Source organism: Lycium ferocissimum, chromosome 4 (genome assembly GCF_029784015.1).
Source record: "Lycium ferocissimum isolate CSIRO_LF1 chromosome 4, AGI_CSIRO_Lferr_CH_V1, whole genome shotgun sequence".
Classification (NCBI taxonomy): Eukaryota; Viridiplantae; Streptophyta; class Magnoliopsida; order Solanales; family Solanaceae; genus Lycium; species Lycium ferocissimum.
Genome location: NC_081345.1, coordinates 17,757,923 through 17,772,924, shown reverse-complemented (window position 1 = coordinate 17,772,924; position 15,002 = coordinate 17,757,923).

Below are 15,002 nucleotides of genomic sequence, written 5' to 3'. Positions count from 1 at the left end.
ATGGGGCTCAAAGGCGTCCTATTGGAGAAATAGAATTAAACGTGTTGATTGGACCAGTTGAGTTCATTATGGATTTTCAAGTACTTGATATCCCCACGACATACAACATGTTGTTAGGAAGGCCGTGGATCCATCCTGGTCGGAGCCGTGCCATCTACTTTGCATCAAACTCGTCAAATTTGAGTGGAATCAACGGCAAATATGTGTACAAGAAGAATGTGACACGTCCATCTATCGAGAGCAATTTATCCCATTCATTGAGGCAACAGGAGGGTTTGATGGAACAACTTACCATGCGTGGGAGGTTGTGAATGTCACTAGAGTGGGCGACGGGAGTCAAACTCAAGAATCGAAAATGTCATGCGCCGCAATCATGGTTGCAAAGGAAATGTGAAAAATGGGTACCAACTCGGATTCGGGTTAGGAAGACATTAAATGGGCGGGTTGAGCTCGTAGTCCTCCCCGCACAACGTTTACATTTGGTTTGGGATATGAACCAACCGATAAGAAGTGAAGAAGGCACGAAAGAATAAAGGAAAGGAGATTTTCTTGCCGAAACCCATTCCTGATATTGATCAAACTTTCTCAAAACTTGCCATCTCCAAAACTTGCATTCGACTGTTGAAGTTACCTATGATGATATTGTGGAAGGGATCAAGAATTTGTTCGTGGAAGATGAAGATGATCATACTGTGGTAATTGAAGACATTGCTAAAACACCGACCTTACGGGCTGCCGAACCGGGACCGAGTTGAAGAATTGAATTTGCGCATCTCGGCCCGGTTCGCGGGAGTTTCGTAGTTTAAGTTTAAATTTTCTTTTGTAATAGGCCGGAGGCATAATTTGGAACCTTTTTGTTTTTTGTCGTGTCGCCTCTATGTTTTGTAACGGCCTTTCTAAATTAAGATGTTGTCATTTGTTGTAATGAACTACGCTTGACCTGACTTCCTTTTGGATACGTAGGCAAAATATCCGGGTTCGGTCACTCTTTTCAAAAATTTCCGTGTCTTTGTTTTGTAGGTTTGAACTACGTGTGGCCTGATTTCCTTGTGGATACGTAGGCAACCCACATCGGGTTCGGCCCTCCTTTTATTAAAAATCTCAAAAGTTCCTATTTTACTCACGAACTACGTCTGGCCTGATTCCTTTGGGATACGTAGGCAACCCAAGGCGGGTTCGGCCCTTCTATTTTAAAATTTCAAAGTCTTGGTTTTATCCAACAATTTTAGTCCCTATGAGATACATGAGGATTTTGTGTAAAGTTTTGATCTTCTCATTGTTTGAATTTATGTGTCGTAGTATCTTGAAACTGGGACAAATTTTGAAATCAGTCAAATCGCTTTCAAAATTTTTCGTTATAACTTCTCACTTTTCGATTGTTTAGGACCAAGCGCCTCCAGGACTAGAAACTGGGACAATTTTTAGAAGTAGCACAAAAGTGGTCTTAAATGTTCAACAATTTTAAATAAAGTTTTGTCCATGTCTTTTTTAAAATGTCGCTTAGTTTGAATTTACTTCATAATTATTTTGCCTATTAGAGCCATTAAGTATCCCCTTTTCGAAATCATCCAAAGCTCATTACTCTTAATATTCTCTATTACTTATTATGAAACTCCTTGGCCAAGCAAAATATCTGGTAGGGCATCGAAGAATGTGGACGCGATCGAGACAAGAATCAAGTCAAGGACCAAGTTCCCCGATATGCACAAGTCAACCAATTTTCTTGTAAAACTCACAATTTTTCTTTGATGAGACAGGTTTCAATTAATATGAATGTGGCGCATATTTGACTCTTCTTCAAATTTTAATTATGAATGTGGACAAAGAGTTAGCTTTCTACAAAGGAAAATATTCTTCAATGTGGATGTAAATTTAGCTTGCGCTAAACAGTGGATGTTGTTCCACTCTTCATGAAATTTTGATCACAACAGTGGACATGAATTTATCTTCTCAACCAAGGGCTGTGAGCATAAATTCTTTCAAACCCAGCTATTTACATACTCTTATCACTAATAGTTGTTTTAGCTCGTGGCATTTCTCGGTGGATCAAGGGCATGATCGTGGATTCAATGCTCTTCAAAGTGGATACGAATATGGTCACCTGTTATTAGTTTAAATTCCTCAAATTTGTCATCATTTTGTACATATTTATTTATTTCACGTCGATAACAAGTTTCTTTTTAGAATGTGGTATTTAATAAGATGACAGGATCGAAATCTTGCATCATATGTCAAATCGTGGGGACAATTGTAGATTTAACTTACGACACAACAGAACATGAATTAAGATGTGGCATTATATCTCTTCACGAATGGTTTTGTGGATGTAGACATAAACATGGATATACGCTTCTACGGGAGTGGACGTGGATTTATATTTCAATATCGTGGATTGTGTGGATGTGGATTTATTTTCTGTATTGTGGATATTGGGGACGTGGAAATGGATTTATCTTTTTGCATTATGAACATTGTGGATGTGGACGTGGATTTATATTTCTTGTGAAGGTAGACGTGGATTTATCATTTTCGCCCGAATGACCTCGTGGATGTGGACATGGAAGTGGATTTATATTTTATATTATAAATTTTGTGGAAGTGGACGTGGATTTATTTTCTGCATTGTGGATATTGTGGACGTGGAAGTGGATTTATATTTTTACATTATGAACATTGTGGACGTGGATGTAGATGTATCTCTTCGCTCTTAAAATTTGTGGAAGTGGATGTGGATTTATATTCTTGTACAGTGGAAGTGGGTGTGGATTTATATTTCTGTAACGTGGAAGTGGATGTGGATTTACATTTTTGTACCGTGGAAGTGGATGTGGATTTATATTTTTGTACAGTGGAAGTGGATGTGGATTTATATTTTTGTACAGTGGAAGTGGATGTGGATTTATATTTTTGTACCGTGGAAGTGGATGTGGATTTACATTTTTGTACCGTGGAAGTGGATGTGGATTTATATTTTTGTACAGTGGAAGTGGATGTGGATTTATATTTCTGTAACGTGGAAGTGGATGTGGATTTACATTTTTGTACCGTGAAAGTGGATGTGGATTTACATTTTTAATCTTTGTGGAAGTGGATGTGGATTTATATTTTTCGTACCGTGGAAGTGGATGTGGATTTATATTTTGTACTGTGAAGGTGGATGTGGATCTTTATTTTTTTTACCGTGTAATGCGGACGTGGAAGTGGATTTATCTTTTCGCCCTTAAAGTCTGTGGAAGGGGATGTGGATTTATATTTTTGTACCGTGGAATGTGGATGTGGACGTGAATTTATATTTCTACATTATAAAGCTCGTGGAAGTGGACGTAGATTTATATTTTGCATTGTGGATTCTGGGGCATAGACGTGGATTTAAATTTCAGATAACAGTTGAATTTCATAGACGTGGATTTATTTTTACATTGTAGATCTTGTGGATGCGGAAATAGATTTATCTCTGTGCACTTAAAGTTTGTGGAAGTGGATGTGGATTTACATTTTTATACCGTGGAATGTGGACGTGGATATAGATTTATATTTGTGCATAGCGGATTTTGTGGGTGTGGATATGAATTCATTTTTTTTCTACATCATGAGTTTTATGATATGGGCATGGATTTCGTGGATAAGGACGTGAATTACTATTCATGCACTATGAATTTTGTACATATGGACTTGAATGTGGACATAAATTAGACTTCCTTAAAATGTGGTGTCATCATGGTTTTAGCTTTCCTCAAAAAACATACGTAGATGTGGATTCAAATTTTCGTTAACGTAAATGTGGATATCGACTTAATTTCTTTTTCAAGTGGAAGCCATAAATTCGATACATCTCCAAAGTACGATGTGGATTGAACTCCCGAAGCATGGGTTATAAGCATAAACTTCCTCAACCCTATTTCATTTACATATATTTCTTTATCACTAACAAATGTTTTTAGCTTGTGGCTTTTTGAAAATGGCAAGATTTAAATGGCTCTGCACATCAACTCATGGAACTTTATCTTACGCAAGACTGGGGCAAACTTGCTAAAGAGGAATATCAAACTCACAAGCAAGGGTCACGAGACTACTCTCGAACTCAATTCCGTCTACGTCCACAAACACGTGATACGTAGGTTAATTTCTCTTTCATATCCACTGCTAGGACTCTACTCAATCAACCCTTTCACAATCTTGTGTCTTTTCCTATATCCCAGTCTCACCATAATCCAACACTGGGGCAAAAGCGTAGCGTCAGTATCGACCCACTTCTTTCGAACTACATACAGTTTGATTTTCACAAAACCCGAGATAGGTAGGCAACTCGAAACCGGTTCGGCCATAATTCCTTCCGTCCCACAAAATTTGCCACCAATTCTCCTGCCCATATTTTTTCAAATTCTTCCGAGTCCACATTTATTGGTCGGAACAAAATCGGCTTCTACGTCAACTTCTTCGCCCGAAGACTCTTACATCGCCTCCGGTCGAAGAGGGGCATCTGTTGACACCCAATTTTGTCCCTCCTTTGTTCCTATTTTATTTCTGCGGGCTTCTAAATTTATTGACGGGCTAGACACTTTATTTTCACTATTATTAATTCTACTATCAACATTACTATTATTATTTTATTACAAATTTCAAAATGGTTCGTCATCATTTTATTTTTGGATTTTGTGTCCTTTATTTTCTACATATTAATCACTAATATTGTATTAGTTATTAAATTAGAAGCCCAAAAAAATAACTAATATGGTAGTGGATTTTTTCAGCCAAATTATTAGAGCAGCCCACTTTAAATCTATCCCTTACTAATTCTCCTACCTGAACTAACTAGCCCACATTATTTCCCTACCCGGTCCAGCCCAACCAAACTCACCCGACCCGGCCCACTATTTTATTCAGCCAAAACCTAATCCCTTCTAAACCAAAGAGACGCCGCTTTTCCTCTTCTTTTCTCTCTCTCGCTCAGCTCCTCTCCTTCTCATCCATTTTTAGCAAAAAAAACCAATCACCTTTCAACCATGGCAGATGCCAACAGCTCCATTTTCGTGCAACACACACGACTTCTCTCTCTCTTCCTTTCTCCTTGCTCTCTCGCCCTACGCTCTCTCTCCTCTCCCTGTCGTTTTCCTCGTTCCCTCTCTTTTCTCAGCAAAAGCCGAATCTCCACAGCCATGGCAGAAAAGAACAGATTCCATTTCGGTGTATCCAGCAAACATCCCTTTCACCTCTTTCTATTTTCGAACAAAGGGTTCGTTCACTTTCAACAATGGCAGATATTGGCCACCCCATTTCGTGTAAACGTCTCCTTCTCTCCTCTTCAACAACATGGTCAACGGAAAGGGCCAAAAAATACCTCTGAAATTTCTGAAAAAGGAGATCAAACTTTAAAGATTCGGTGCGAAATTCAAACGGATATATCATTTGAAATCCCGCCCAAAACATGGTAGAAACCCTAGCCTCACTCTATAAATACTCACAAGAACACCATGAAAAGGAGTTCGGTCAGTCACCTAAAAATCCCGCTTGAATACTTATACTTTCAATCACTTCATCCGGATACCCATTTTAATATCGAACGGATTGCTCTCTTTTCGCTACTTTAAGGTCGAGTCTAAATTCGTGACGTCGACGTCCCCACTTGTCGTACCCAAAGCAGGTCGGCAATTCCCTTTTCGTGTAGTTCATTTCCATTTCGTTCGATGCGTATATGAGTCGATTTTTGTAGTTAGTCAATCTTAGTTTAATCTTATTCAGTAAACTTCGATATGCTTGTTACTCATAGTCTTTAATTTCTGCTTAGTTAGGAATTTTAGCTGGTTCTGTTATATCTTTCAGTGGTATGTAATTCTCTGTCGTCATACTGGTTGCTTGTTGTTTGGGAGTTGTTAGAATAGGATGATAACTTGCTAAAATGAACTTGAAAGACGTATATCGCAGTTTGGATGTTGGGACTGAATTTCCAGGATTTAGGACCTAGTCAAAATCGAATATACATAGGATATACATTCGGTATACATCTGATATGCACGCCGCGATATATATATCTTAGGTATATTGTGTATATGATTGAAACGGATCGACCGAATCATCTCCATGCCGTCTTTCGATTTGTAAATTAAGTTTTCTTTCGTCAATGTTCGCTCTCGTAGTTTTAATATGCTTTGTTTGATGCATCTAATTATGTGATTCCATTTCGGCCAATTGGTAAGTTGAATAAAGTAGGATAATCTGTTAGTAGTCGTTATGATACGAGGACATCATTTTACAGTTTAATGGTTAGCTGAATTCTAGCTGAGTATCATGTTTGAATTTGAAAATATTTTGAGATTGTATTAGCACACCTCCTCATAAGTTTGGTCTTTCTTTCACTTTCATTCTGATAAGAATTCTATTTAAGGAATCGTAGCGAACCTGAGATGCTAATCCTTACTATTTTAAAGATGACTGAAATTTCGTGTTCTAAATGAGTGGTCTTGTTGAATATCAGTTAGCGTTAAAATAGCTTCTCTTGTGCTTCCCATCATTTCGACATGTGGGATAACCGTATGAGATAGTTGCGCAATACCACTATTAGGTGATTTTCCCTTTTCAGTTATCTTAGTTAATTCTCTGTCGATTGCTCGCTGTTCCGAGTCTTATTAAATGTGGTATTAGGGTGTTTTGGTGTAGTAGATAGTAGGGCAGCATATCCATTTGTGATGTAATTGCTAATTAGCAAGGTAGGCAATAAGATGTTAGTTTATATGATATATTGGTTAAATGATTATGTTCAATCTAAATGTTGTTGTTAAAAGTCGAATAGGCTAGTTAAGAACTTGTGTTCGATTACTACTCGCTACGTTTATGTTTGGAGCACAACAACGTCACGACGCCTTTAGATGTTCCATATAAATTTAGCGATTACCATTATATGCCTATTGGATTAGATAATTTTAATGTCGGTATTGTAAAAGAGATTCAGTATTCCAAACACAGATTCCATGGATGTTGTTCCCCACATATCTCCGTTGCTTTACATTTCTGGCCTCTTTCCGTATGTATCATAAAATTAGCATATCTTTGCTAGGCCTTTAACTTTCTTCGTTGTCTATTGTCTCATTTTAAATTTATTTGGCTTGGGGTCATCCCGTGTTAAGTGCCAGCAGTACGTGTCCAGCATTTAGAAATATACTATGAGTTAAATGTTTATGTATTGGTGTATGATTCAGTAGTAAAATATTTAACTTAAAGTTCATTGATTCCATGTTTTAAAAAGTTATTGGTAGGTGTGTATATGAATTATTTTGAGACTGTTACTTAATCATATAAATACTAATAGGTCACTAATCCTTCTTTTTCTTTCTTTTGCATGATATCCGGAGTTACGAGGAGTCCCGGCTGGGACTCGTCTCTTCCCGTATTCGATGTTGGGCCAAAGCCCAACAAATCCTCCTCGAGTCGATCCTGCCGCGACCCAAAAGAGAAAATAAAATGCGGGGCTAAGCCCAATGAACGATGTGATCACAAAGAATACATTAAGGCCGCTTCTGGCCGAAGCCCAACAATGATGAGTCACGTATGTGATAGTTTTTGTAAATGGGTTGAGCCCATTTAACTATGTTTTCCTCCCTCTTTTATTTGCTTAGTATGTTTAATTTGTATTATGCAACTAACATTTTACTTTGTTTTGGCTTCCTTAGCTAGAATGAACCTTAATAGAGCTAGTGGCTTAGTATTAGTATAATGGATAGTTAGTTTAAAAGTAACTAATGAGTAATTTCATAAAGGCTCATTTTCTTCTTTTTATATTAAAGTTATTTATAATGTTCCTAATATTTATCTTTCTTAGAATAATTAATTTTTAAAATAGCGTGACTACATATTTTGAACTAAAAGAATTACGACTCACTTTTACTATCTTAAAAACTTTCAAGATGTCACTAATATATAAGTATTAATCCAAGTATACTTTACAAAAATTATTTTAAAGATTTATTCAGCTATGTATACTTTAGTCAAAATAACCAAATAAAGTCAACAAAAAGAAACTCATGTCCTTTGTATCCTATTTATAATAAAACTAGATTTTAGTTGGTATTGTCATAATAATACAATTTTATCTAAAGTTTAAGTTCGCTAAATTCAGTCCCTACATGAAAACCATTACATCTTCAAATTCACCTTTAATAATCCTTAAAGTATCTTTTTATACAAACTATTATATTTTCTACAAATCTTATTTTAAATAATATTATTATAACTTTAACAACACTTATAAAGTTATTTTCTTTTCTACCATACTATATTTACTCTTAGCCTAATTAACTCTAAGTCCCATTTCGGATTAACCATTGTTAATGGAATTTAGAGGATGCCTAATACCTTCCTCTAGATTAGTAGAACCCTTACCTAGAATTTTGGTTTCGTAGACTTTAACATAAAATTAACTTTAGATAATAACTTTAATTACCTTAGGTGCCCTAATTCACCATAAATAATTAGGTGGCGACTCTTAACTTTAATTAACCCGGAATTACCCGGATGTTGTAAACTATTTTGACCCTGGTTAAAATAGGGTATGACATAAAACGCTTTACAAATTCTTCCATCAAGTCTTTGGAAGGATGAAATGCTTTTTGTACATTTTCCTCAAAATGACATCTACTTCTCTTACAAAGTCACACGGATGAGATGCACCATCTAGACAAAATCTTGCTCACCAAGGTTGAAAGGCTACTGTAGTCTCCTCCATCAACGTCGCGAGGAAGGTAGATACTCTAAGTGATCCCTCCAATGCCTCAGGAAAGGTGGACGCACCAAGTCTTGTTCCCAAGAGGAATTAAGCCCGTCCAAATACGTGACAACAAAGACTCCAAGTAATGTCTTTCCAAAGTTGCAGGGCCGCAAGGAAGGATGAAACACCAAGTGGTTCTTTGCCAAAGTAGAAACCCCACAAAGGAAGGATGTGCCAAGAAGTTTCTCAGCAGAGCTGGACAGAGGAATGCAACAAGTTTCATCAAAATCGGACGGATGAACACTCCAAGTAGTTCCGCGCCAATCAACAATTGATGAACTTTGAAGGCCGTTGCTCTTTATGGCTTCAAGAGAAGATGGTGACATCACATGCATTTTCTCGGTCTGATCGAGACCATTTACACCCTCGTGCAAATCTACAAAGAAAAAAGAAAACAAAAAAAAAAAATAGCGTCCATGAATGTTGTCCGAAGTCAAAGTGCCAGATTATGTCACCAAATTTGAAAATTTATTCCAGCCGATTCAGAAGGAGTTTCATCTTGATTTTTGGATATGTCGTAGCCATCAATGTCTTCTTTCTATAGAATCAAGACGCTCGTCATTTGGATACTCCAATCTCAAGTTATGGAGTTTTCTGTGAGACTGCATAGTGCTAAGAGAAGAACCGCCAGATCTGGAGACCATCTTCAAAAAAATTATTCCAGTCAATCCAGAATGAGTTCAGTGTAGATTTTTGGATATGTCGCATTCCAACGAGTGTAGCTTCCTCAAAATCAAGCCTATCATCATTCGTCTGCTCCTACGCCAAGATACAGATGTTTTGGTGAGACTACACAAAACTGTCTGAAGAACCGCCAGAACTGGAGACCAAATTCAAAAATTAATTTTCGTCAATCCAGAAAGAGTTCGATTGTGATTTTTGGATATGTTATATTCCTATGAGTGTAGCATCTTCAGAATCAAGCCTCGTGTCATTTGGACACACCTACACCGATATAAATGCATTTTGGTGAAACTGTCAAAAGAAATTGCAGATATGGAGCTCAACTTTAAAAATTAATTCCCGTCAAACCATAGGGAATTTTGCTTCGAATTTTGGATATGTCGTAGCCGTCCAAGTCTACTTTCACACAAAGCAAGTGTCTTGTCATTACGACACTCCAACAGCAAGATACAGATTCTTTCTCACAGGCGCGCAAAGTTGGAAATCCAATATAGCTTCTGCAAAATGAAAAAAAAAAAAAAGGACATTAGTTACTGATTCGCAAGAAGGAAAAAAAAGGAAGAAGAGAAGCGTCTCAGGAAAACCTTTGCTACGATTCCAAAAGAATTTGGTTGAAATGGTTGCATAACATATCCTTAAATAGAGTTCCTGAGATTGTTCATCAATAAATTACAATCCTCTACAAGGCAAGTTGTGGTAAAATCTCAAGAAAGAAAATATTCTTTTGCACCATATGAAAAGATGAGCCAACAATTAAGGAAAATGAATCCCATATTCATGTACTTACATTTGAATGATTTTGTGGTCACTAATTTTGGCTATGAATTGAGGCTAGTACAAGAAGGAAGGATTCTTTGCAAATTAAACAAAGAAAGAAAAGTTGTCATGTGCATCAAATCAATTTCTTACCAAGTTTACATTGGAATGATTATGCCTCTACATGGAAACTATTGGAAGGATCTCTTTACCATGTGGAGTTATAGTACAACTTTGATATTTGAATATTGATCAAGAAAAATTGATGCAATGAATTCATCTCCAAAATTGAAGGAAGAGAGTTGTGTATTATTTTGATTGTTCACAAATTCAAATAACGTTAACTCTCAAGCCACATTTCAAGAAAGTCACCAAAAAACAAGTCTCAAGGAAGTTTTGTACGAAGACCATAAAAAAATAAAAGTGGTCTTCACAGGTACTTCAAGTCTCGTCTACAATTTCGGCAAGCCTACACCTCGACAAGTCTTGAAGTAGGGGCATTTGTAGACATCAAAATTTTAATTGAATTAATCCATACAAAATTTGGATTAAATTCTAAGTTATTGACATGTTGACCAAGTCAAATTTTAGTTAATAAAGTCGGATTAATTATTTAAGTCAAAATAATTACATGACTTGAATGAATTTCAAATTGCATTTGGGTTAGTCCATCAAGTTGACAAGAGAGGCCCAATCAATGTTCTTCAAGCTCAAGGTTCGCTAAAATTACTTGGAGACCAAAATACCCCCAAGCTCTAGCTCACACATATATAAAAGAGTCATATATCCCATTTTAAAGACATCTTGAAAGTTGCAGAGCATCTTGACTAGAGGCAAAGGAGAGCATCAACATTTACATTAGTCTTCTCCAAAGGTCTTCAACAAGAAGGAGAGTTCAAGGGACGTCTTCCCTCAAGAACAATCCAAAGTGCCGCTCAAAGTTCTTCCAAGATTCAACACATCAACCGAATTTCATCCTTCATTCGAGAAAGACGCTGCATTAGCCTCGAATCAAGGCGAACAACACTGAGGTTAGAATCAATGGATACATCCAGAGTTGTACTCACAAAATAATCAATAAAATGATTTTTTTCTCACATTTGTTTTATAATTGCAGTTATTTATATTCTGCTAGCAAAATTTATTGCGAACAATCATCACTACATAAGTCATTTGAAAGCTTTTTAGTTCTTGCTGGTTTTGCTCTCTCAAATAAAGGTTAAGACAAATCAAAACTAAAGTTTGGTATATGAATGAAAAGAGAATTGACTACATTAATTACTATATTCCCTCTGTCCCAATTTTCGCTTTCCAAGATAAAACCTCATGAATTTTGATCAATATTTTAATATGTATTTAAAAATTTTACATAACTAATCCTTAGAAAAGATATTATATATTTTTAGCATGAAATTTGATATATCAAAAGTAGCCAAAAACATTAATTTAGAAGAAAACGTGCATATCCCACAAGCATCATAACTTCCCCTTTTTTCTCAATCAATCCCTAAAGATACGCATAGAAATAACTGAAAATCCGTTTCTTTCCTTTCTAGTATCTATCTTTCTTATTTTCTTCTTATCTTGGTAAAATTCTTTTTTTTTTTCTTTCTGAAATTCAAATTTTAATATGAGTTTAAAATTTGGTGCATTATCGGTGTATGAATTTTTTACACCATCAGGTAACAATGACCTGCTATAGCAGGTTACCAAGCCACTTATTTAGTTTTTACTTTCTTTTTGTAAAATAATTAAACACAACTATTTTGTATCATTCTTCTCTCTCCTCCAAACCCTCCATCTTCATCATCCATCAAACAGTTCATCATCGGTCAAACAGCCCATCCCGTTGCCTCCTTTTCTCCTTCTACACACATATCAGAATGGAACCCATTCTGTTGTATATTCATCTGTTAGTCCTTAACAATCACACTTTACCAATTTGATTTCCTTATTTTGAATTAAATCTAATTTTCTTAAGTTTTCCTTTATGTCTTATTTCTGAAATTTATTGGTACTTTGCCATGGAAATTAATTGCTTTGAAGTGTTCGTTGCAAAGGAGAGAAAAAAGGGTTACATTATTATTTGTATCATGGGAATGTTATGAATTAGGTGTTCAAAAGAAAACAACTATGAACTTCAGTATTAAAAAAAAAAAAAAAAAAAAAAAAAAAAACGAGGGAATAAAAATAGGAAAAGAAAAGCTGCCACGGCAGTGAGTTGGGGAAGGAAATAATTTTAGTTAGAGTTCAGGTAGGATTCGAATTGCCTTTAATATGTTTTGACTTCTAGTTATAATTTTAAAAAAGATGCTAATATTATTTAAGAAGAGAACTATGTATTTATCTTTAAAATTACCTGATGGTGTAAGAAATCTGCTACACTAACGGTGCACCAAACTTAAAGTCTTTTAATATTACACATACGGAAAAGGGCCAAATATACCCTGTACTATTTAAAAAGGGTCAAATATCTTTCTTCGTTATACTTTGGATCCAAATATACCCCTATCGTTATACTTTGAGTTCAAATATATCTCCGTTAAAATTATCAAAAATGGACATTAAATCTGACATGACACTCATAATTTATTGAGGTGGCACCACGTGGCACGCCACCTCACCACTCAACTCATTTACCCATCTCTTCCCCTTTTTCACCCACCACTACCATCTCCTCTTCCTTTGCAATCACTGTCCCCATTAGCATCACCATCTCCACCTTCACTCCCTCTAAGAAAAAAGAGGCATAAGTAAATGTACTACCACAAAACTTAATCCTAATTAATTAAATATTAGTAATAACACAAAAAACTGAAGGTTGTTTTTGTCTTTTCGGATCTTTATCAATCCATCGTCTTCATCCTCGCTTCACCCTAATTTGGAATTTGTGAATAATCTCTTCAATCATGTCTTCCTCCAACCGAAATCACAAGGAAAAGATAGTTCGTGGCAACAAGTTTGTTTTTCATTTCTTCTGTTTATATGTGTTTTGGGAAAATATCAATTCATAATTCGGAATTTGTTTCTAAAACAATGGAAATTACTGTTACAGAGATGAGAAGGGTGAAGAAATTATCTACAGAGACAAGTACAAAACTTAATCCTAATTGATTAAAGAATCTATCTAAGTACTAATATTTAATTAATTAGAATTAAGTTTTGTGTTAGTACATTTACTTATGCCTCTTTTTCTCGGAGGGAGTGAAGGTGGAGATGGTGGTGCTAATGGTGACAAATGGTTGCGAAGGGAGAGGAGATGGTAGTGGTGGGTGAAGAAGGGGAAGAGAGGAGTAAATGGGTTGGGTGGTGAGGTGGCATGCCATGTGGTGTCACCTCAATGAGTTATGAGTACCGCGTCAGATTTGGTGTCCATTTTAGATAATTTTAACATATGAGGGGTATATTTGAACTCAAAGTATAACGATAGGGGTATATTTGGACTCAAAGTATAACGAAGGGTATATTTGACCCTTTTCCAATAGTACAGGAGTATATTTGGCGCTTTTCCGTTACACATATCGTTTTAACATATTACAGATATTGTTGGTGGTGCTTATATGATATATTAGTTTCTCGACACGTGCACTGCACGTGGATGTTGAGTCATGCATTACATAATTTACTAAAGTAATATCAATATTATTTAAACAAAGGTTTGAATAAATAATTGTACACAAAAGAATAAAGTACAATTTCTTTTGTGGATGATCAATGTGGGAAAAATAATATAAATGGATTTTGATTTCGCACCTTGAGTTATCTCTTCTTACATATAAAGTCAATTACCACTCTCGAACATAATCGTTTATCCAGAATTAATTAAATAAAGTCTTGTCTCGAATAACTATAATATAACCTTATGATTTCAGAAACACATTAAGAATTCAATAGGCTTATGGTTTTTTCTTAACACTATTAATGATGTAATAAAAGAGAATTTCCTAACGACCGAGTAGTTTCTCTTATAACAGGTTACCAATGAAAGAAGATAATATTCAGAGAAGTCACAATATAAAAAATATCACGTAATTTCATGATCTCAAAATGACTTGAATATCACTTTTAAGTGTAAAAATGATCCTCCTAATTAATTTAGGACATATTATTTCACTGCTTGAAAGTAAACTCATGTGATTTTTTGCATCTAATTTATATGTATGCCAACTAATTATTTTAGCAAAAAAGATAACATTTAAACATATGTCATTTCTAATCATAACCTGTATACATGCATATTATAGTTTGAACATCACTTTAATGAAATGTCTATCTTATCATTCATAGAAGTTGGACATCACTAAATATATAGGGTAGTAATAAATAAATAATAAGAGACATTAAAAAAGTAAACCCGGCTATATTGTCATATTCTTACTGAAGTGCACTATTTTGTGGTTGTCTCTTATGAGTTATGTCCCTCTCAAATGGCCAGTTTGATATTTCCAGATATAAAAGTCGTTGCCACAACCTTTTAAAGTTAATGAGTGGGACTTCCAGAACTTCTAAGTCGTCCAAAATGGGAAGAAAATTGCTCCTATATCTTTCCCTTCGTTTGATTTTTGATTCAGAAGAGATGTACCCTTAACCACATTTCTGTTTATTTCTACACTTTCTTTGTCAGCCAAAAGAGGAAAGAATTCAGAGAATTAATATATAGTACTATACAATATCAAATATAAGTTTAAGAAAGGAAGATACAACAATATAAAACTTTTCAGAATGCGTTATTAAATATATAAGGAAAATAATACTCCCTCTGTCATAAAATATTTGTCACGTTTTTCATTTACACGTCCATTAA